This window comes from Jaculus jaculus, chromosome 5 (genome assembly GCF_020740685.1).
Source record: "Jaculus jaculus isolate mJacJac1 chromosome 5, mJacJac1.mat.Y.cur, whole genome shotgun sequence".
NCBI classification, from domain to species: Eukaryota; Metazoa; Chordata; class Mammalia; order Rodentia; family Dipodidae; genus Jaculus; species Jaculus jaculus.
The window spans coordinates 142,231,594-142,256,450 of record NC_059106.1 but is presented as its reverse complement, the minus strand read 5'-3'; the positions used below and the strand labels follow the sequence as shown (position 1 = coordinate 142,256,450).

General features: G+C 36.1%; 1 long non-coding RNA gene across 1 annotated transcript in view; it reads right to left on the bottom strand.

Moving 5' to 3' along the window:
* Positions 1-24,857, bottom strand: part of LOC123460855 — a 514,919-nt gene that overhangs the window by 357,988 nt on the left and 132,074 nt on the right. Inside the window, exon 3 of the long non-coding RNA XR_006637250.1 lies at positions 20,125-20,185. This is a non-coding gene — a long non-coding RNA (uncharacterized LOC123460855). The remainder of the gene's footprint in view (positions 1-20,124; positions 20,186-24,857) is intronic.

The following is a 24,857-nucleotide window of genomic DNA, read 5'->3' as shown; positions in this document are numbered from 1 at the left end:
CCAACATACATATGAGCATGCATACATGTATATCACATAAATACATATAAAACATATATAATGTCATGTAAAATGTTGTTTCATCATAAGAGAAAGGTAGGGTATGAATACACACACATGTGGTCACATGCATGTAGAGATATATGGACATATGCATCATGACAAGGAAATAACCCAGGCTCAACAAAAATAATACACTTCGGGCTGGAGAGATGGCTTAGCAGTTAAGCACTTGCCTGTGAAGCCTAAGGACCCCGGTTTGAGGCTCGGTTCCCCAGGTCCCACGTTAGCCAGATGCACAAGGGGGCGCACGCGTCTGGAGTTCGTTTGCAGTGGCTGGAGGCCCTGGCGCGCCCATTCTCTCTCTCTCTCTCTCTCTCTCTCTCTCTCTCTCTCTCTCTCTCTCTGTCTTTCTCTCTATGTCTGTCACTCTCAAATAAATAAATAAAAAATGAACAAAAAAATTAAAAAAAAATAATACACTTCATTATGCGACGTATTACTCATAAGACAAAATAAAAATAAAAATTAAAAAGAAATTACTCTAACAAGAGATAAATTGTATCCTCCTTTCAATTTCTGATGTAACCAGAAAATGTATAATCTAGTAGTAATATAGGCAACAGGACTTTCTAAATATGCATTATGTTGTCTTATAGTTTTCAAAGTTATTCTATTTACAAATACATTTTTCTATAAATTTTCTTTACACTTCATCTTATCTAAGGGATAAGGTTAGAATGTGTGGGAAGCACATATTTGTAACAAAGATTGTAACATGTAATTTTAACAACAGAGTGTTATATATTTAAAATCATGCACTATGCAAAATTACTTTTAAATCTTAAAATGAAAAATCTCTCCTGAGAGATTTGCCTCTTACTCCCCCAAGAATAAAGGCAGGCTTTTGACAGTACAAGGTAGATATCTTTCTTTGTTCTGGCACAAAACCATGCTAACCTACAAGTAATTAAGCCATGGTATCAAAGTAATAGCTAGGATTAATTATATTTAATTTTGCATGGCCTTAATTTCAATAAGGAGCCACAAATACCAGTAGGCTTGCCAGAGGATATATTCAGTGGACTGTAGGAAACTTCCCTTCCTCTGCCTTGTCCCTCAATTTCTATACCAGGATACTACAGCCAAATTTTAATTCTGGGTATTCCAACACTAATTAGACGTTTGAGGAGAAAAGACAGTTGATGCTTACCATTATTTCAGCATTGTTTTCACTTGTTTTCTGGAATGGATAATATCTAACGGGGTCTATCATAAGTGGTGTAATTGTGACATCAAGAATTTCCCAGAGCCATATATTTAAAGTGATAACAAGCATACAAAGCTTAGTTATCCAGTATGTGTCTTCCAGCACTGAAATTACCATTCAGTACAAGTATGGCAGTTTCTGTGAGTTTTTGATAAAATGATACAGTTTTATACAATGAAATATAGCAGAAGGGAGATTATGTTCCCAACTTTAATGACTGAGTCTTGCAGTCTGTTCATTTTTGCTTTTCTTCTTCCTGAATAGTAATCAAATCAAGAATATGAATCCAAGAAATGCAATAATAATCTACCACACAGAATGGCAAATGTAAAGGAAGGAGACTCCAGTGTACACCATGGAGCAAAAACAGAGAAGAAAATCAAACTATCACCTTTGAATGTCAGTGTGACATAGTCATAGGTTTCTTGCAGTAAAAGACTGGTAAACATGCTTTGACTTCCCTGGTATAGCAAGAACTCCTGTTTCATCAATATCTAAATAATATATAAAAATATCTAAATAACTGATAGGTTGTGACTCTTTCCAATGTTCTAGGACAGCATGCATGTTTTGTATTGCTATAAAAAATTAATTTATAGGATATGGGTTATCCATATTTCCTAAGTCATCTTTAGGCTCTGAAATCTTATACATTTATGGTGTTTTGTTTCTCCCATCTAAGTACTAATCAGGCTCCATCATGCTTAGCTTTCAAGAGTAGAGGGATTGGTCATGTTCAGGGTCGCATAGCCATAGGCACTAGATTGGTTCTTTTGCTGTAATCAAAAGAGCTGAACCCCAATGGACAATTTGTCTTAATTGAATAGAGGGATGAGATACACAGTCTAGACAGGAGAACTGCAACCCTTCTGACAAGACCAAAGGTATTCTAAATAGAAGCACTTGTGTACTTCTCTTCACCTATCAGACCATTAGACAATGAGCACTAGGGAAGGGGAACGTCTCCCAGGAGTCACCTGTTGGGAAAGCCAAAGGCCAGGACCCTAATGTTACTTGAAGAGGGAATAATTTTCGTAGAAAGAGATTTCAATATACACATGAAAAAGACATCCCTAGCCACCCAAGCAATGCAAGCAAACACTACATTGAATTCCATCTCACTGCAGTCAGAAAGTAGTCATCAAGAAAAAAAACAACTAACAAATGATGGTGAGGATGGTAGAAAAGGGACCCTTATACACTGATGGTGGAAATATAGGCTTCTTCGGCCACTCTGGAAGTTGTTATGGAGTTTCTTTAAAAAAAAAAAAAAGGGGCTGGAGAGATGGCTTAGCGGTTAAGCGCTTGCCTGTGAAGCCTAAGGACCCCGGTTCGAGGCTCCATTCCCCAGGACCCACGTTAGCCAGATGCACAAGGGGGCGCACGCATCTGGAGTTCGTTTGCAGTGGCTGGAGGCCCTGGCGTGCCCGTTCTCTCTCTCTCTCTTTCTCTCTGTGTCTGTCGCTCTCAAATAAATAAATAAATAAAATTTTTTAAAAAAAGGATAAATAAAACAAAACTATCGTAGGACCTAGCTATATTTATCCTTTAAACTTACCCCAAAACTCCAAGGCAACATATCATAGAGACATTTTGAAATCAATGTTTATTGCATCAATTGTCACAATAGCTACACAATGAAACCAACCTAGGTGTTCATCAACAGAAGAATGGGTAAAGACAGTGTGGCTTATGGACACAGTCAAACATCTTAATCTTAAAGTAGAAGGAAGTTATGTTGTTCACAGGAAGAAAGGTGCCACTCAAGACAATCACAATAAGTGAAGTTAGGCAGTCTCAGGAAGAGAGATGCTGTATTTTTTCGTGGTGAGAAACTGCTTTTTAAGATACATTTCCTTGAGGAATTATATGTGGTTTTTGAGACTCTGGAACTCCTGCAGGTCCATAAAATAAATTTTAGATAAGTAACCATACATCAAAACCTATAATCTGGGAGCTTGAGAGCTAGCTCAGCAGTGAAGGTGCTTTCCTGCAAAGCCTAAGGACCTGCATTCGATTTCCAAGACCCATGTAAAGCCAGTTGCACAGAGTAGCGCATGCATCTGTTTGCAGTGGCTAAAGGCCCTGGCATATCCATTCTCTCTATCTTTCCCTCTTCTCTCTCTCTCTCCTTGCAAATAAAGAAATAAGTTAAAACATATAGTCTGTGAATGCCATCTATTAGACTCATATAAGTGGTAACACAAGAAGGGGTCTTTGGCAGGTAGGTAGATCATGAGGATGAACCTTTCATAAATGCCTAATGCTCCATGAAACTGACCTCAGAGAGCACTCTCACCTGCTCTTCTCCCTGTGAACAAGACAAGAGCCTTCAACCCAGAGCAGGGCCTCAAAAGTACCCAAACATAATGGCACCCAGATCTTGAACTTTTTAGCCTCTACAATCATGAGAAATAATTTCTATTGTATAAAGGCTACCCCATATATCCTACTAGTAGGCAAATTGATAGAGAAAGACAAGCATGAACATGAAATTTGTGATAATTATGAATAGAGAAAATAGAAACAAATAGTGGTGAAAATAAAAATAGCAAGCTCAAAGTCAGGTTGAATATGTTGCATCTCAGTTGTATAAAAATGATTTTGTAATTATTAGTTTACTAGAACAATACTTTCTTTCCTCACAAGAATTTGTGGCTTTCAAACTGGTTTCTATCATAAAAAACAGCATAACCAACTGACTGAAGTGTCTAAGAATCATATTTGTCTATCCAATGCATCACTTGTTAGAAGCGCACATTATTTATCAAGAAATATTAATAGGATGAGATATAGATCTATTATCTTCTCAGAGGATTTTAACATGGCTTTTATACTAAGTGTTTCAGAGAAAAGGCATTGTTACACAGACATATTGACATTTTTAATCTCTGATTTTCATCTAAATAGAACAAGTGATTGAACAAAGATGAATAGGCACTTTGTGAGTCAATGTGATGACATTAATATTTATATTAAATGATTTTTAACTAAAACATAGTAGAAAATAAAAATAGAGGGGATAAAATCTACAAAGGTTGGAATAACTGTCTTTGAGAAATTCAAAGGATAAAACTATAAGGGCTAATTGAATTTCTGATTTTTTTGCAGAAAATTAGTCATGCATTTCATTTAAAATTGCTAGTACATTACAGATATAATAGATATAAAACACTACATTCAGATAAAGCAGTGCCTTCTTGAGAGTGAGTGTTCCATGGAGCCTAACATTATGACATTTTCATAAAAGCATTCAATATCTGGTGGGTTTATTTTTAAATTTAATATGCATCTAAATACTTAGTAGAATTTATCAAGTTATACCCAAAGTTCTCACCAATCTGCTTGAGCATCAATTTCAAATAATAAGAAGTTTCTTGAGAAACAATCAGCTGGCGTTGAATTTGCTTAGCAATGGTGATTTAATGCATTACATATAGCAATGATCATATCCTTGTTCTGAGATTTGACACTAACTGGTATGTCTTCAGAAACAGGATGATAAACAGAAATAGAAGTGTAATATTTATTTAAATTAATGTCTCTTCCCAAATAATGGTGTTTTTTTTTTAATTTGGTAGGGATATCAATAAATATTAACCTCCTATGCTCGCTGTAAACCAATTTAGTTGTGAAATGCTTCTGAAATACTCATAATAATAGTGAAAATAAATCTGCTAAACTAAAGATGTTGAAACCTGCACTTAATGTTATAATACAAGAGCTTCACACTCTACTGTATTTGCAATAAAAAATATCAACCTATATTAATTCTGAGATGAACATAATTTTTCCCCTGATAATAACATATAGCAGGGTAACTTAAAAGCTGAACCTTTTCCAAAAACTTTTTTTATAAACATTGTATTTTAATGACCATTGCTTGCAAAAAGGATGTGTTCAAAAAATTATAAATTTTCATCAGACAAAGAGAAAGTGAACTTTCATTGCTAGATAATACCAAGAAAAAAAAGTCATTTAATAAAAAATCAAGTTTATGTTGTCATTTTTTAAATTAATAATGAAATAAAGCCTAGATTTGGAGAAAGGAGAGATAATTTTCTCTAAGATCCAAGTTGTCTATAAACATAGTAAATACTTCTGGTGATCAGAAGCAGTCTCAGAATCTTATTACTGAAATTCAAATTATTTGACACCACTCCCAAGGTCACTGATACGAAAGAACCTCAACCTAAACTATCTTTGGGTTTGTGTTCTTAGGGGTCTTGGACTTAGTTAATAAGTACAAGAAATTATCTGAAGCCTATCTGAGACAGCTGAAATTATAACCAAATTCTTATAGATGAAAATAAATCCAACACAGAAACTAAAATTTTAAACAAATCTCTAAAAGTAACAATAATAACTTTTTTCTCTTTTATTTCAATAGTACAAACTTCAAATTAGCTTGTTCTTTCTGATTGAAAAGGAAATAATAAACATGGTATTACTTATTTTATCTTAGAACATAAATGACATCAAAATACTAGCATCTCACTAACATTTATTCTTCTTTTTTTCTTTTTTTGGCCATGAAAACAAGCTTTATTTCCTAACCAGATTTTATGATGTTTCATAGCATAGGCTATGAATAGGCTATCAATGGCACCATATGCTATATTTTAGGCCCCCCAACAAATCATATATAAGTAAGGACAGAAAGTAACACTGGCATCATCAAGAAGTATATTTCTCAGGTAAACATAAAATAAGTGCTCCAGATTTCTCTACCCAGTGCAGTAAACCAAACCAGGATTCATAGTCTCTCCAGGATTGGGCAAAAACAAGAATAAAGGCAAGAACATGAAAAGTTCTTGGCTAAAGCAAGAAATGTTTGATAACTGTTGATTTACAAATACTCTCCATACTTGTGTACTAAATTTACTTGGATGTATACAGATTATCTTGGAAACTAAGCAGGGTCAGGCCTAGAACTTGAATGGGAGACATCTATAAATGAAATATGGTATAGAATCAGAAGTGTGAAGTCAGAATAAATATGTTAATTGTCATTTATAAAGTCCATTCTAAAGTTCTTAAAACATATAACAACATTGTGTTTAAGGAAAACATTACATGGCACAACTTAAAATAACTTCAGCAAAAAGTAAATTCATAAAACAAATTTTAAAGTTACATTTTCCAAAGTAGAGGAAACCTTCAACATATTGGTATAGGCAATGACTTTCTGAATATCACTCCAGTTTCCCAAGAAATAAAAGCACTAATCAGTTACTAGGCCCTCATGAAATTACATTTTTATACAGCAAAGGACACTATGAATAGGGGAAAGAGGCAACCTACAGAATGGGAAAAGTCTTTGCCAGCTACACATCTGACAGAGGATCAATATCCAGGATATACAAATAACTCAAAAATAACTAAATAGGAAATCAAACAGTCCAATTAAAAATGGGCTATGGCCATAGTAACATAAACAGCATGGTACTGGCATAAAAACAGGAATATAGACTAATAGAACAGAATTGAGGACCCAGACTTTAGGTTATGTAACTACAGCTACTGGTTCTTCGACAAAGGCTCCAATAACATAGACTGGAGAAAAAACAGCATCTTCAGCCAAGAGTGGGGGACAAACTGGATAACCATAGCAGAAAAATTACACTAGGCCCATGCATCTCACCATGCACAAAAATCCATTCCAAATGGATTAAAGACCTCAACATAAGACTTGAAACTTTTCTACTACTAGAAGAAAAAACAGGAGGAACTATCCACGATATATGACTGGGGAAAGACTTCCTAAACAAAGCCCCACTAGCTCAGAGTATTAGTCAGGGTTCTCTAGAGGAACAGAACTGCTAGAATGAATTATTTTATAAAGGGAATTTATCGGATTAGCTTATGGTATAGTCCAATAGCAGTTGCAGGCCCACAAATCAAGGAACCTGATAGCTGCTCATCCACTTGACCAGATGCTTCAGAAATCCCTATCAGACACTGCAGATGGTACCAGAAGGCCTGGAGGCTTCCTGAGGGTCTTTACTTGTCACTGGTCTTTAGTTGGCGCTGATCTTCAATCAAAGCTGGAAGGCAGCAAGCAGCTCTGGCAGCCAAATGGGAAGAGGGAAGCAGCTCTCTTCACCCAGAACATCCTTATCTAAAGTACCCTGTGAGAGGAGCTGCCTGCTCTTGGGGAAGGGCTCACTCTGGGGGAAGGACTTGCTCCTTCAGTTAATCCTTCCTGGAAGTAACCTCAGGGACCCACCCAAAAGGGATTTCTGTGGATTACTAAACAGATCACATTGACAAAACCAACTATCATAAATCGACCCCTTGTCAATGTGGCACCAAACCATATATCCTCACATCATCTTTAATTTCCAAATGAAAACAGTAACAACTGCATAATTCCGCCTAACATGGTATAACTATCCCATGTACAACTGCAACCTCAAACTCTTCCCCCCAACACAAAGCAAGGTTCCTTGAGGAATGCTTAGTCTCTAATATAATAGGTTTAATATTAATTCATCAGTTAGCTGGTAAAAAAAAATCATAAACTGATAACCATACATGATTTAAAATGCAATGTATTCAGTCCAATTTTAAAAGTCCCCATAGTTTTTATCAATCCCAATGCTGTTCAAACACCCCCGTAAGCCCCATAATCCAAGATCTTTTAACTTAGCCATAATAGCAAAAAATTCCCCCAAAAAAACTTATAATGGCACAGAATAAACATTCACACTGCAAAAGATGGCACTGGGCATAGCAAAGACATATTCAACCAATACAAGACTTTAAATAACCAAGGCAAACATCCAATTCTGTAGTTTTAAGTCCAACAACTCTAGTTAGTAACAAATCTCCAAGCCCAATAATTCTAACCAGCAACAAATCTCTGACACCCCAATTCCACCCCTCTAGCTAGGCTACTCACAGTCCTGGAAAACATCATCCATTGGGCTGGCAGCTTTCTTTAGCAGCCAGCTCGTGGTCCTGGCATCTATTTTGGTTCTCCACTGAAATCCACAGTTCATCCTCAGGGCTCCATTGGGTCTCCATGCAGGCAATCCTGCTTAACACTGCCTGTGGCCATTTCCAAAACACAAGACTGTGTTGCAAACTCAATGACCCTCTCTTTCCTGCATTTCTTATACTCCACAATACCAGGTAGGATGCCAATTTGTTAATCCAGGGGAGAATAAAGCAGACTTTGAAGTACAGGGCACTCCCGGAGCACTCAGACTCCTTCAAAAGAGTCTACATTCTACCTGTTGCCCCAGTGCAGGTCAGCTGGCCCAATCTCAAAGGTCATAATCTCTCAAACAATTTTCAAGTAAATGGACAGCAGTTTAGGCCCAGAGCTTTCATTTTTTTCTGTGCCGTATCTCTCTGCTCACACCAGTTCATTTCTATGCAAAGCAACCCTACCCAACTTCTCAGGACTGGTAAGCTTTGCACACAAACTACTAGCCCAGTCCAAGCAAAGCTCTTTCTCACCCTCCTAAGCCAAACCTCACAGTCCATAGTTCTTATTGCATTCAGGTCTTTCAACTCTGACCAGAATAGTCCATCAAGCTGTACCTACAGCACTGCAAGGTATCTCTTAGGCCAAGGTTTCAAATCCTTCCACATTCCTCTTGAAAATCAGCTCCAAAAGGCCAAAGCCACACAGTCTGGTGTCTACCAGCAACCCCTCTTCTGGTGCCACTTTACTGTTGCAGTCAGGTTCACATTGCTGGTAGAAATCACCCAACCAAGAGCAGCTTGTGGGGAAAAGAGGTTTATTTTGGCTCACAGGGTCAGGGGAAAACTCCATGATGGCATGAGAAGAGGGTGGATATCACCCCCTGGCCAACATAAGGTGGGCAATAGCAATAGGGGAGTGTGCCAAACACTAACAAGGGAAAACTGGCTGTAATACCCATAAGACCATCCCCAACAATACACTCCATCCAGGAAGTGTTAATTCCCAAATCTCCATTAACTGGGATCTAACATTCAGCACACCTAAGTTTATGGGGGACACCTGAATCAAACTACCACATTCAGGCACTTAAAACAATCAATCAATGGGACCTCACGAAGCTAAAAAGCTTTTGCACAGACAGACATATCATAAGCAGAACTAATAGATTACCCACACAATGGGAGAAAAAAATTGCCAGCTATACAATTGACAAAGGCCTAATATCTAGAATCTAAAAAGAACTTAAAAATCTAAACAATAAAAAAATAAAACAAAGCCGGGCGTGGTGGCACATGCCTTTAATCCCAGCACTTGGGAGGCAGAGGTAGAAGGATCGCTGTGAGTTCGAGGCCACCCTGAGATACCATAGTGAATTCCAGGTCAGCCTGGGCTAGAGTGAGACCCTACCGTGAAAAGCCAAAAAAATAAAAAATAAATAAAACAACCTACTCACAAAATGGGGCAGAGAACTGAATAGGGAGTCTTCGGAGGAAAAAATACAAATGGCAAACACCTACTTAAGAAAATGTTCAACATCCCTAACCATCAGAGAAATGCAAATTAAAACAACTATGAGATTCTGCCTTATTCCAGCAAGGATAGAAATCATTAAAAAATCAAATGAAGCTGGGTGTGTTAGTGCACGCCTTTAATCCCAGCACTTGGGAGGCAGAGGTAGGAGGATTACAGAGAGGTCAAGGCCACCCTGAGACTACATAGTGAATTACAGACCAGCCTGGACAGAGAGGCTACTTCGTAAAACCAAAATTAATTAATTAATTAATTAAAAGAAAACAAAAATTGGGAAGGGATGTGGAAATATAGAAACCTTCATTCACTGTTGTTGGGAATGTAAGCCGGTACAACCACTATGGAAATCAATATGGAGATTCTTGGGCTGCAAGGTCATTGAGAAATACTGCTTGGATTGAGTTGAAAACCTCCTCCATGTAGATCAGCTGACAGAGAGCTGGAAAAAGCTATGCAGCATGCAAGAAATGCTGAGCCTCTTCAGAACCAACATTTTTCTGTCTCCTAAATTCATCCTTCACATACAGGTCACCCAGGGCTTTGAGGTTGGGGATAGAATGCAGTGAAGCTGCAAGATTTACTTGTACAAACCCTGAACCAGGAAACATGTAGGTGGGGAATTGCAGTGTCTCTCACTAACATTTCTATATGTTGTGCTCTTTTAAGAAAAATGTCACTTTTAAAAATGATGATTTGCTATTTATTTACCCTTGATGAAATACCAGAGTAGAAAACTAAACAGAGTTATTTTTGTTGATGTTGATTTAAGAGTATATATTTATATCTACAAAAATACCATTGTTTAATTTTCTACTCTGGTACTTGATGACCCACCAAAGGTTAGTGGTAAGACCATACTGCTGAAGACACCATATATTGTTGGTACAGAGCATGGAGTAAACTGGCTGGAATCTGAAAGACAGTTAGTCCCTAGACAGTTAGCTCATCTCATGGCAGAAGGTGCTACATAAGTGACCGGGGGAAAATGACCAGCATCTGTCCAAGCAATATGTGGTATAAGCTACTCAGCAGCAAACAGCCTGTCATGATGCTCACACAAGTGCAATAGTGGCACACAGCCATGGTGGGAAACCAACTGCTCTTGATTTGGCTGACTGATCTGCTCAGTGGAACAGAACCCATAGCTGGAGCTAGAAAACAAGTCAGACCCATATCCAAAAATAAGCCCACTCTCCATTATCAAGCTCCCACCAATTGTGGGCTACAAAAGGGCCTGCACCTATTAAATTCTTTCTAAAAAATAATGGTTATCCCATTTATCTGGTGCTAACTTCACTCTCCATTGGAGAATTTACTTCTCTTTTTCAGATATATGCAGATCCTAAGGAAAGAACCAGCCAATCATACTTCAAAAAAGCCCCAGCTGAAAAATAAGAGTGATTGGGGAAAATGAACAAGAGTGCTGTTTCTTGGTGAACCCGGTACCAGCATAAGGGTGAAGGAGATAGACACAAAGAACACTCAACTCCTACCAAACCAGATACACAGAGACCCAGACCTCATCACTGAAGCAGAATTAAAATGAACCCAACATGGCTCAGGGAAATTTATGAAAGAGGGAAGGGGTGGGAAAAATGTTAGAGCCACACATTGGGTCATTATACACAGAGATATTGCCTCTTACCTATAACTGATGCCTAATTCCACAATGTGCAACCCATATTCCCCAATGAGGAGGGTCCCTGTGGAGGGAAAGGCTAAGAATGGTATCTACATGACTGTATATACACTGTGTACATAAGTAATAAAAAATTTTTAAAGAGTATACATTTAACATGTTTAATTCACAATATTAAAACAACAAAATACCCAGGCCAAATAGTGGAGTATCTGAAAATAAAGTTTGCTTTATACATACTGTGAAACACTGAAACATTTTACTAAAGATTTCAGCTCTTCTACATAAACATGGTAGTTTAGAAAAAAGTTTTAATCTTTTTCTTTTAAAAAAGAAATAAGTATTAACTTTAAAAATGATTTAAGAAAATCTAACAAATAAATCATGGAAATACATACACAATCCTTCAATAGATGACTTCATTATAAAACCCAATATATTTGTCATAAAATCCAACTCCAAAGCAATGCTTACCCTCAAATTCAGTCATTAAATAATAACACATATGGGGAAACATATAAAAAAGTATAAGGTATGCTTATAATTAAAGGTTACAAATAATGTTTAAAGAAAACAATTTCAGTGGTTTATTTCTAGCTTGCCAAATATTTCAATTTCATTGTGATAAAAAGTTATGAAAACAAAAAGTAACTATAAAATTTTCTATCTTAAACTTTAATTTCTCTTAAATTAATCATTAAAATATATTTTGAAGAGTAATTCATAAATTCTAGATTTATATCTACTAAAACAAATAACCCTAGACCCTTGTATAATTTTACTTTTCTAGAAAAGTCTATCAAATTGGTATTAACTAGATACTATCTTTTTGATTCTTCCTGAGTCTGTAATATAACAGAATAAGATTTTCATAACTAAGTATAAACTTTTATTATATTCATAATACAAAATATCAGTTTTGTAGTTAATATTTGAACAGTTTAAACACAATCCAGTATTGATTCAGAATTACCTTAATCTTCAACAGGAATAAAAATTGCTTATTGTAACTAGAATCTTTATTTGTCCATGGACAATGTAAACCACATCACATCTGCAAATACTAACTTTCAAACTTGAAGATTTCTTGAAATAACAGATATTGCAAAAAATCCAATGCAATATAAAACATTCTTAGAAACCTGAACCTTAGCATAAGTATCATCTAAATATTTATTCTGGACACATAAAAGCAATTTTATCATTTGTTTCTACATATAATTATATTTGAAAGATTTGCTAGAAGATGATATTTCAGCCAGGAGGCCTAGTAATGCCTCACAGGGTTAAACCTGCTCGAGAATGAGTGCAAATAAATGCAGGTCTTCAACTCCCATTTGTGCCTGATAAATATGGATCCTTGCCTTTGCAATAACGTCCATTACAGGCTATCTTAGCAGGGAGAGAGGTAGGGAGGATCACCTTCAAAATGGTGTTAAAGAAGGTTGTAGATTAGTTGTTTTTCTAGGAAAATAGTTAATTGAAATCTTTTACAACATTGCATCTCCCTCTGTGCTGATGAAAACGCTAGCCTAAAAAAGTAAATGGGTGGCGGGGGCTGGGGACATGGAGTCTAAACTGGATAGATAAGATTTCTTGCTGCTGCAAAGCAAGGAAATTCAGGCCTACTGCTAGCTAGCAACTGGAAGGAAGATGTCTCCTACAGACCTCAAGAGCAAGAACAAGGACAGATAGATCCAAGAAATTGGGCACATTCAAAGAGAAAGGAAATGGAGCTAAGCCATTCATCATGGCTGGTTCTACTGTGTTGTCATAATCTGGTCAATTTCCTGAGTACAAGCTAGCTAGTACATGTTTCAAACTCTTGGCTGGTTATAGTGAAGTTCAGTAGAGGGCTCTAATCCTTTCAACACCACCTGGCTTTATGTGTGCAGGGGATCTGAGTTCAGGTCCTCCTGCTAACACAGCAAGCACCCTACCATGATTTATCCCTACCCCCCAACAATTCTTAGGAAATCAATTAAATCATGTTATTTACTAAAGAAAATATGACTCCATATGCTCTAAACATCAAGCATTAGGGAGAAAAAACACAACGTTGACAGACCAATCTGTTGTTTCGAAGCACATATTTTCATAGAACTAAAATGGAATTATTATGAAAAATGGGTTTATAAAGCTTGATATACTGAGCTTACAAATCCTTATTTGCTTTCATGAAGGTTTGGATGTGAATTTCTATGCCTTTACTCAAATCCTAATGATTAAAAGATGTTGAAATCACAATGAGTATCTGTTGAGTGTATTTCCAAATTCATGGGGATAGTCTATACAAGTTCACAACAGTGATTAATAAAGCAGATAATATGCCTATATTATATAAAGTGGACTGGTGTGGACTAGCACTTCACATAACATAGGCATTAGTAAGATTTTTTTAAACCAATATGTTAATATTTCTTTTTATTTTTCTACATGCAAAAATTCTCCTTCATAGTAAGCATTTCAAAATTTGAAACAAGGACCATGTTAAGCAAATAGCTCTCATATCACACTTACCAAATTTTTACATTAGGGACCCTTTTTGAACACAAAGTCTTTATAGACCTCCACTATGAACCTACCATATTCTTCCAAAGTAAAACACAAAAGCAACAACTCCATATGAATCCCTAATGTGTATAGTCCTTATAAGACTACAAAATCTTGACAAATATACAGATTGTAAAGCAATGAAAAAAATAATATTTATACTCTTCCTATTGAGCCACAGTTGGCATTATTATTTTTACCTTGCTATGAAATTGGGAAAAGAATGCCCCTTTTATAGATATTGGATCAGCAAATATTAATAATATGAAATAATGAGCTTCATTTTGTCATATTTTGGATGCATATAATATATTTTGATGACATTTACCTCAGTATTAATAAGAATGAAATTATGCCATTTACAGGAAAATGGAAGAACTACAGATCACTGTGTTAAATTAAGTCAGACCCAGAAAGAATCTCTTGATAGTAGAGAAGTCAATTGATAATAATATATGCTTCCACAATGGTTGATATATCAGTGAAATCAGGCTTTATTTCATTTGGTGCTCTTAGATATTAAAATGAGCAAAATAATATATTAAGCATTTGAAGACTTTATCATTAACAATCTTTATAGAATATTACCTATCATTCTTCAGAGTCAAGATACCTTGATAATAGCAAAGAAATGATCAAGACCAAGTAGCCAAATCATAAAAGAATTATTGTAAAGATTAAATATTCAGCCCAAAAAGATAAAGAAAAAATTATGTAGGCTTCTTTTGTTTATTGAACATGATTTCAAACTGCACTTGAGCCAGGTTTTGTGATATAACTGCTGAATTCTTCACACTGAAAATGCCTCTCTTAAAAGTTTCATGACATCTTATGTGTATTTCTAATCAACTAAGCCATACACTTAGAGATATATAAACAGAATCCAATAGGGTGCTTCAAAAACACTGAAAATTACATGCTCATAAATATTTTAGTATTTATCTCATTAAAAATCATAAATTATAGTATTGGAAGTAATTCATTCAGTGGTGTATGAATACAACTGTTTCAGAATCAAACAAGGACAATCTTTTTAGAGCCATGTTGTATGATGGTCCACTATTTTCATAAAGTTCTACTCAAAATTCAGAATTAGGCTTCAGAATATTAAACATCTCGTACCAGATACATCAGTTCTCAACATACAAAAAAGGTGTAGGGCTGGAAAGATTGCTTAGTGGTTAAGGTGCTTGCCTACAAAGCAAAAGGACCCAGGTTCAACTCCCCAGGACCTACATAAGCCAGATGCACAAGGGGGCGAATGCATCTGGAGTTCATTTGCAGAGCTAGGCCCTGGAATGCCCATTCTCTCTCCCTTCCCTCTCTCTGTTTCTCTTTCTCTCTCTCTGTCTCTCTTTCTCCCTATTTCAGTATATCTCTTTCTCAAATTAATAAATAAAATATAGTGACACACAGCCATGGTGGGGAACCAACTGCTCTTGATTCGGGTAACTGATCCCCTCAGTGGTAAGGGACCCATAGCTGGAGCTGGGACACAAGTCAGAACTATATCCAAACATAAGCCCACTCTCCATTATCAAGCTACCATCAACCCTGGGATACAAGAGGGCCTATACATATGAAATTCTCTATAGAAAAAAGTAAAGGTTATCTCATTTGTTCTGGTGCTAATTTACTCTCCATTGGAGAATCTGCTTCTCTTTTTCAGATAGATGTGGATCATAAGGAGAGAGCCACCCCATCATAACTTCAGCCCCTGCTGAAACTAAGAAAAATTGGCAAAACAAGAAAGGGTGCTGTTTTCCTGGTGAACAAGATACCAGCACAAGGGGGAAGGAGATCAACACAGAGAAAAATCAACTCCTACCAAATCAGAGAGCCAGAGACCCAGAGGCCCCCAACACCTCATCACTGAAGCAGACCAGAAATGAACCCACCATGACTCAGGGAAATTTTGCAGAAGAGGGGGCGGAAAGAATGTCAGAGCCACATGTTGGGTCATGATATGCAGACACATTTATCCTACCCATAACTGTGGGCTAACTCCACAATGCATGACCCATGTACCTCAACAAGGAGGGGACAAGGGGAGGGGGTAGGTCGTGGATGAGCCTAATAATGGTACCAAACTGACTGTATTTGCTGAATACAAAACTAGTTAATAAAAAAAAATTAAAAAAATTTAAAATAAACATAAATAAAATATAGAACTTTAAAAAATCCTTTAAAAACAGTGTAGGCTAGGTTATATCTAAGCCACATATGAGTTCTAGTTCTATGTCACTTGCCTAATATACACCTTCAAGGGCTTCTGTAAGTAACTGAACCTAACAACCTATCTTCATCTGACACATGAAGAGATTAATATGCTCCTGATAATTCTAATTCACTTTTATATCTTTTTCAAAATGTAGTCAACTATGAAACTGTGAAAGACTGGCAAATAAATTGAGAAGATAAAACTTAGTACCAAGTTGTGAAGATAATAGAATGACACATTCAGAAATTTGGCTTTTTCTTCATGTAATGCAAGATCTTCAAGTTTGAAGAATGAAATTGTATATAAAGTTTAAGAAGACCTAAACTGGCAGTGTCAGTGATAGGCAAAGAATATATGATTATATGAATAATTGAGGCCACATAGAAAATAATCAAGGCTGCAGAGATGTCTTAGCGCTTAAGGCACTTGCAAGTGAAGCAAGACACACAAGGTGACTCAATCATAAAAGTCATGCATATGCACAGTTTGGTGCAAGTGTCTGGAGTTCAATTGCAGTGGCTATTGGCCCTGATATGCCAATTCTCATTCTCTCTCTCCCTATCATCTCTCTCTCTCCCTGTCTCCCTCTCTCTCATTATAAAAAGAAGAAAAAAAAACATAATCAACATACTTTCATTTCTGATACTAAGGTAGCATAGAGAGACATTTTGGAGATATATATATATATATATATATATATATATATATATATATATATATATATATACATACATACATACACACATAATCAGTAAGATTATCATGAAGGTTGGTTAAGAAGAGAACAACATGAAGAATATGGTACAAATATTAATTCAATAAATATTTTATATTGAAAGCCTGTTAGGATCATAACATGATCACTCAGTCATTCACAGGATGGGAGCTAGTCAAGAGGGGTATCTTAGAGATAAAAATTACAAAATTTGAGGTGTCCTCATGTCAACAAACTGAAGATATACTAGTGGCAAGAATAGATAACCAATCCAGATGGCTATAACAAAGGAATTTGGTATCTTTTTCAAACAGGTCAGGAATTCTAATCTTGTAATGGAGACTATGATTTCCACTTCTTAACATGTTGCTTAGGGCTTGGTTGATAAAACATAGGATGGATACTTGATTGCACACTATATCTTAAACTCTGACCAAAATTTACCTTGGATTTTATAAGCTACAGAACAGTTTTTAAAAGTAAGAGGCAAGGCTGGAGAAATGGCATAGCACTTAAGATGTTAAGGTGCTTGCCTGTGAAGCCTAAGGACCCAGGTTCAATTCCCCACTACCCACGTAAACCAGATGCACATGGTGGCCCATGCATCTGGAGTTAGTTTGCAATGGCTAGAGGCCTGGTGTACCCATTTTATCCCTCTATTTGCTACTTCCTCCCTCTCCCTATCTCTCTATTTCTATCTCTTCAAATAAGTAAATAAAAAATATTTAAAAGTAAGAGTCAAAGTCAAAAGTAATAACTATTCTGAACAGAAAATAATTATACTTCACATTTGAGAAATGAGTATGTCAAAATAATCGAGAAGAATTCTCATGGGGAAGATATCTTGCAGATAAGAAAATGAGAACATGGCATCACAGGAAGTGTGCCTCATAAAGCATGATATTAGTAAGGTTATATCCTAACAGTGAAAATGCTAATCTGTGGCCTTAGTCTCACCTCATTGTAGATTACCATCCACATTCCCAAGCTGCCCATCTTTCTACATGAGCCTCCCTCATCTAATTCACGAGCTTATATTCAACAGCTTTCATCCTAGTGTAGGAATCCAAACTCATCACTGGGCATCACAAGCATTTGTACAGACCACTGAAGTTCCTGCCTATTATGTATAATATAAACATAAAGAAATTGGATAATATGATACTCTATGCTAAAACAGAGCTATCATCAATAGCACATATGACAAAGATTACATATTATATACCATATATTCCGAAACACTAAGGAAAGCCTCATAGTCAAACACAACCCAACACACAATGAGGCAAATAATATTTGATGAAACACTATTTCAAAATTCTACATACCACTTAAAGTAGATGCTGTATCCTGATTATCGTGTAACTGAGTCTTTTTGTCCAAAACATATTCCACGAAGAGTTTCCAGTGTGAATAGCACCTCCATAATAGCATCAGAATTAATGATAGCAACCAAATATACTATACACCATCCTCACTTTGGAATACTCATTAAAAGTCCCAAGAAAATACATTTGAACTAAAGTATATAATACAAGAATTCTCTTCCAGCTTTGCAAGAGTAACATGATGATAGCCAATCAACTGATCAAGTGAAAAGACAAACTAGATTTTCAGATTGAAAAATATATGGTTCAATATAGAACATCAATGGAATTTTCTATTCATCTAATTTAGAATGGAAAAATGTCCTAACAAGAAAAGTATAAAAACTACACAGTCAACATAACACAAATGACATTCATGAGATTCATCCTCAACAATATCAGGGAAAACAAAATGCTACTATTCACAGTCACTTAATATTCAAGTGCAAACTACCACCAAAGCATAAAATACTATCCTAAAGATGTAAAGTATGTGACAGTGAAAAGGAAAAGACAAAAACATCTACACTTGCTATTTTTCACAAATAAGATGGCTTCCTACCTGGCATCACAAAAGGACCATCCGCAAGAAACAAAGAGCACAGTAAATTTTCACAATATAGAACTGCATAAATTTATATATTATGTCTTTACAAAAAAATTCTCAATTAAATTATAAATAATTTGCAATATTTTCTAAGCATCTTACCTCTAACAACTTATTTAATACTTAATATTCTTCACCAACTAGAGAACAGCCCAGGAGGAGCTAAAGTTTCGGTCAAGGTGGCAGAGAACAGTGACTAGAATCAGTGGGAGGAAGAGAAAGGAGCTCACCATCTTGCATCACTGTCATCATTTCCATTGAATGAATTCTGAGAGTGGATTGTATGGCTGTGCTGAAACCTGCCCCTTCCTATCCAGAGTTTACTGGTGACGTTAGCCACAGAGAACATGACTCTTTTTTGATTTATATTTAGAGGCATTTAATATATCTATCCATTGGGAATATCACAACATATACAATGAAAATGCACTGAATGCAGTTTGGAAGCCCTTGCATAGATAAAGAGCTCAGAGAGAAAAGTACCAGAAAGTTCCTTGCATGTAACAGTATCCATATGTGACTGTCACAGAATGAAGCAGCACTTTCCAGGGTGATAGTCCCCCATCCTGCCAAGAATTTCATCTATGTTAAAACTTGAGGAAATAATTGGTTAATAAAGATAATCATCCAACTATTTCCATTTACCAAGGTATAAAATGTATGAGGGCTTGGAACTTGATGTTTTAAAATATATGCATGTTTCAGTGAAGTCCACTGAGTATGCGTTGAAAAACATTGCCATGACAAAATAATTAGCACATAATTGCCTGACAGAAGTTCACATATGCCTTTACATACACAATCCTTTCAATATACAGTTTACAAAATAAGTACTTTAACTTCTTTATGTTTAAAGATAATGATTTAAAAGTAAACTAAGAAATTCTTTAGTGATTCTAATTTTACTCTTTCTTTCCATTCTTTGTGAAGAGAAAAGATCTAATGTAGCCCAGGCTGTCCTTTAAATTGCTATGTAACCAATCAAGACTTTGAACTTTTGATCGTCTTGCCCTCACGTTCCATGTGCTAAGATTATAGGCATGCACCACCACACCTGGTTTATGCTGTGTTGGACATTGAACTCAGGACTTTTCATACATGTTAGGCATAAACTCTTCCAACAGAGTAACATCCATGAGCCTGTGATTCTAACTTATCTTATAAAAGAAATTAAAACAAAAAGACGCATAATTAAAGTTTCTTGTTTCTAGTCAGAAATGTGTGACTACAGATAAACAAATTACTGACAAAAAAAAATGTTTATGTTGTAAGTAATTCTACTCACCATGTGGATAGAGTACTTGCAATTTCCTTGGAACAATTATCCCCGTAAAATTCCTGAAGATCTGAAATATGAGAGTGATTGAGGGGACATCAATAATGTTTTGTATAATAATTTTATAATATATAAAATAATATATAAAATCCCTAGGATCTTTGACTTATACTTATTCTATACTTCCTGCACATGTTTGAACTTAAGATAAATGTCTACCCATGGCAAATGATACATCACATTTACACACCCACCACTTGGCTGGCCTCAGCCTCAACTCTGACCTTTGGGAACTACACTGGGCAGCTAAAAGAAATAATTCACTCTGTATTCTGACTCAATACTTTCCTTAAATCAAATCAGAAGAGTGCACCACCAAGTTCTTGTACTTTTTTATAGTACTTTGAAAACTTTCATAACATTTTACTGTGAAAGGATTGAATTAATATTGTAAAATATTTTAATTCCATTTACTGGTTGACTTAATTTATCAGATTAGCAATTATATCACCTGTGAAATATGTACTTTAAGGCAAGGATTATGACATTGTTTCAGATTAAACAGTTTAATTGCGTACTTTTATAAAACCAAAACAATTCTCATCATCAATAAAAACATCCCTGATTTAAGAAAAAAAGAATTGAAACTCAAGAAAAGATAAGTTGCTTATCTAAGATTTTAGCTAAGAAATAGTGCTATCATTAGATGCTAACGCTCAAGGCTTCAACCCATTGTCTTTCCATGAATCATTTTGAAACACTTTTATTTAGGCTCTGCTGTATACCAGGAATTGGATTAGGCACTGGGAATCCAAAAATGAATAAGATAAATAACTTGATTTTATGAAGTATACATAACTCTAATGATATTGTCTCACTAAAATATTAAATATACTTTTATATCTACATGATTAGTACAGAATAAAATTTATATAAGATACCAGGATTTCACAATAAAGCTGCCCTGTGAGCCAAGCCTCCTTTCCAATGGCTGTTTTTGTTGTTGTTTTTGTTTTGTTTTGTTTTTGAAATCTGGAGATTCTTTTGGCTCATGGAGTAATTAGCTAAATATCTGAATGTTTGATCTATTGTTGGATATTTTGTTCAGGAAAACTTTTGAAATTGAAGGAAACAAATATTTTCTCCATTTAATATTTTTTACTTTTTTGTTTATTTTTATTTATTTTATTTGAGAGTAACAGAGAGAGAAAGAGGCAGATAGATAGATATAGAATGGACATGCTAGGGACTTCAACCACTGCAAACAAACTCTAGATGCATGTGCCACCTTGTGCATCTGGCTTACATGGGTCCTGGGGAATCGAGCCTTGAATCAAGGTCCATAGGCTTCACAGGCAAGCACTTAACCACTAAGCCATCTCTCCAGCCATCCATCTAATATATATATATATATATATATATATATATATATATATATATATATATATATATATAGGGTTTTTGAGGTAGGGCCTGAGTGCTGGGACTAAAGGCATGTGCCACAACCCTCAGCTTTTCATTTAATATTTTTTTTAATGAATAATTCAGTTTTATTATTATTTATTTATTTGAGAGTGACAGACACAGAGAGAAAGACAGATTGAGGGAGAGAGAGAGAATGGGCGCGCCAGGGCTTCCAACCACTGCAAATGAACTCCAGACGCGTGCGCCCCCTTGTGCATCTGCCTAACGTGGGACCTGGGGAACCGAGCCTCGAACCCAGGTCCTTAGGCTTCACAGGCAAGCGCTTATCCGCTAAGCCATCTCTCCAGCCCCCATTTAATATTTTTAAAGGAATCTTTTATTTTCTTCCTGATCTGAATCTGTATCAACTTCCAGACTTATGAAGAAGCTTATAAACATGGTCAAGGTGCTTTCCTGAAAAGCATACTGACCCAGGTTCAATTCCCCAGTACCTTTGTAAAAACAGGTGTACAAAGTGGTGCATGCATCCAGAGTTCTTTGCAGTAACTGAAGGCCCTGGTGTGCCCATTCTCTTTCTTTCTCTTTCTCTCTATCTCTTTTTTATTGCAAATAAATAAATAAAAATATTTTTAAAAAAACCCAGGCAGTAGGGGTGAAAGTTCAAAGAATGCAAATGAGTTTAATTGATTGCACATGGAATAGTGAAATAAAAGCCTGAAGAAACCTAATTCATTTTTTTTTATTTATTTATTTGAGAGAGACAGACACAGAGAGAAAGACAGGTAGAGGGAGAGAGAGAGAATGGGCGCCCCAGGGCTTCCAGCCTCTGCAAACGAACTCCAGACGCGTGCGCCCCCTTGTACATCTGGCTAACGTGGGACCTGGGGAACCGAGCCTCGAACCGGGGTCCTTAGGCTTCACAGGCAAGCGCTTAACCGCTAAGCCATCTCTCCAGCCCCTAATTCATTTTTGAATATATTTTTAAAATACTTTTTTATTTTATTTTTTTGAGAGAGAAAATGAGAAAGAAAGAAAGAACAGGCATACTATGGCCCTCTGCTGCTGAAAACTCCAGATGCATGTGCCACTGTGTACATCTGGTTTTGTGTAGGTACTAGGGGATGGAACTCAGGCTGTCAGGCTTTGCAAACAAGGGTTTTTAACTACTGAGCTATGTCTCCAGCCCAAGACTTATGTTTTAACCAATTTAATATTGGCACCTAGCTCAACTTTCTAGTTGTGCTAGACATTTGCAAAATTGAATTGTACAGTTGAAAAATAAATAATGATAAAGTTTCTCTTATCTAAAGCACCTTTCTCACTCCATTTTCATGCCTTTGCAAAGTAAGATATAACTACATTACTGTTTAGCTATATTGTCACAGTAACTTTGGAAATAGTAATTATTTTAGAATGACTTTCACATAAGGCAATTGGGATATTTTATTCATTATAAAAATATTGGTTGGAACATAAAAATTAGCTTAAGATGGGCTGGAGAGATGGCTTAGAAGTTAAGGTGCTTGCCTGCAAAGCCTAAGGACCCAAGTCCCACGTAAACCAGATGCACAAGGTGGCACGTGTGTCTAGAGTTTGTTTGCAGTGGCTGGAGGCCCTGGAGTGCCCATCCTCACTCTCTCTGTTTCCCTCTCTCTTTTCCTCTCTCTGTCCCAAGTAAATAAATAATTTTTTAAAAGCTTAAAATAGTAAAACATTTCATAGTTGTCAATTTCTGCCTAAAGCTACAGTTCTTACTAAAAGTATAACAATATGAAGAATGATATATAGAATGTTTCCCTAGTTTAAAGTAATCATTCTTTAAGTTTCCTTGTGATAGACAGTTCACTATGTTATTATGACTATGGTCTTGATTCAATGTTGTATCAGTCAACCTCCAGATTCCCTAAAAACTCTCTTAGTATTGCATTCAATATGCTGAATGATGAACTATTTTACCAAAGAGCATCACATCATATCCTGAGAAGGTGTCAGACAACAAGTACCATGCTCACAGTTATATAGTTGATCATAGATAGTGCTTCTTAATTAACCAGATGTCCTTTACCTTGCATAGCTGAAGGAAGAAATTTGAGCCTCTAGCCACATGCACAGATGACAAAGAACAGCTTATGTCATATATCATTAGTCATATATCATTAAAATGAAAGCATGTATGATAAATGTTATATTTTATTAGACATAGTATATTTATAATTCACTTAATGTGATACTTCTTAGAAATGTCACAACATTAAATATGTCTACTGCTCTAATTGGGAACCCCATGAAATAATAATATTCTCCTTTTAAAATTATAATATGAATAAATCATAATCACTTGTGCCAACAATGTCTGAGTCCATTGTTTTTTGCCTACCTTTATATATTTCCTTAGAGGATGTTTGGTCCAACATATATTGTGATAGTTAATACTGCTGGTGAGCTTGAAAGGACCTAGAATGGCCTATTGAACAAACCTCCAGAAGTTCTGGAGACACCTGTGAAAGATTGAAGTAGGAAGACTCACCCTAAATATTGGCATTACTACCCATGGGCTAGCGCCTTGAACTGAATACACAGGAAAAAGCTAACTAGGATTCATCTTTCTCTACTTCCTGATTTCAGATACAATGTGTCCCACTGCATTGTAATCCCTTTGCCATGACTTCCCTGCCATGATGGACCACACTCTCAATCTGTTATCTAAAATAGACACTTCCTGCCTTAAGCTGCTCTCAACAAGGATTTTGACATAGCAATAAGAAAAGTAAATAATAGAAAGTGATAGATAATATTGGTGTCAGGAAGTGGGGCCATTGCTTCGATAAACCTAACAATGTGGTTCTTAGTCCTTTGGACCTGATTTATGAAAAGGATGGGAAAGAGTTTAGAACTTTGAGCTAGACAAGCCCTGGGATTTTGTAACCAGAGCTTAGTGTGTCATTCTGGTGGGAATTTGGAGGACCAGAATGATGAATAAAATGCTTGCAGTGGAGGTCAGGCTCATTGGGTTTCTGAGATGAGGAAGAATTCTATCAGGAACTAAGCCAGAGGCCATTTACATAGATTGGCAAAGAATTTGGCTACATTCTTCCCCTGGCCTGAAGACTTGAGTGAAGTTGAATTCAAACTAATAGATTACTTTGTTTGGCAGAGAAAATTTCAAGACAAGATAGCATCCACACAGTACTAGTTACTGCTCATTGCCCTGCTCCTCATCCACTGTGAAAGAGACAGGGAGTAGAGCAGAAAGGTATGAAATCCTGTGCCTTTCAGCAGGAAAGAAATGAGCTCAAAGAACAGCTGAGGAGGTTTAG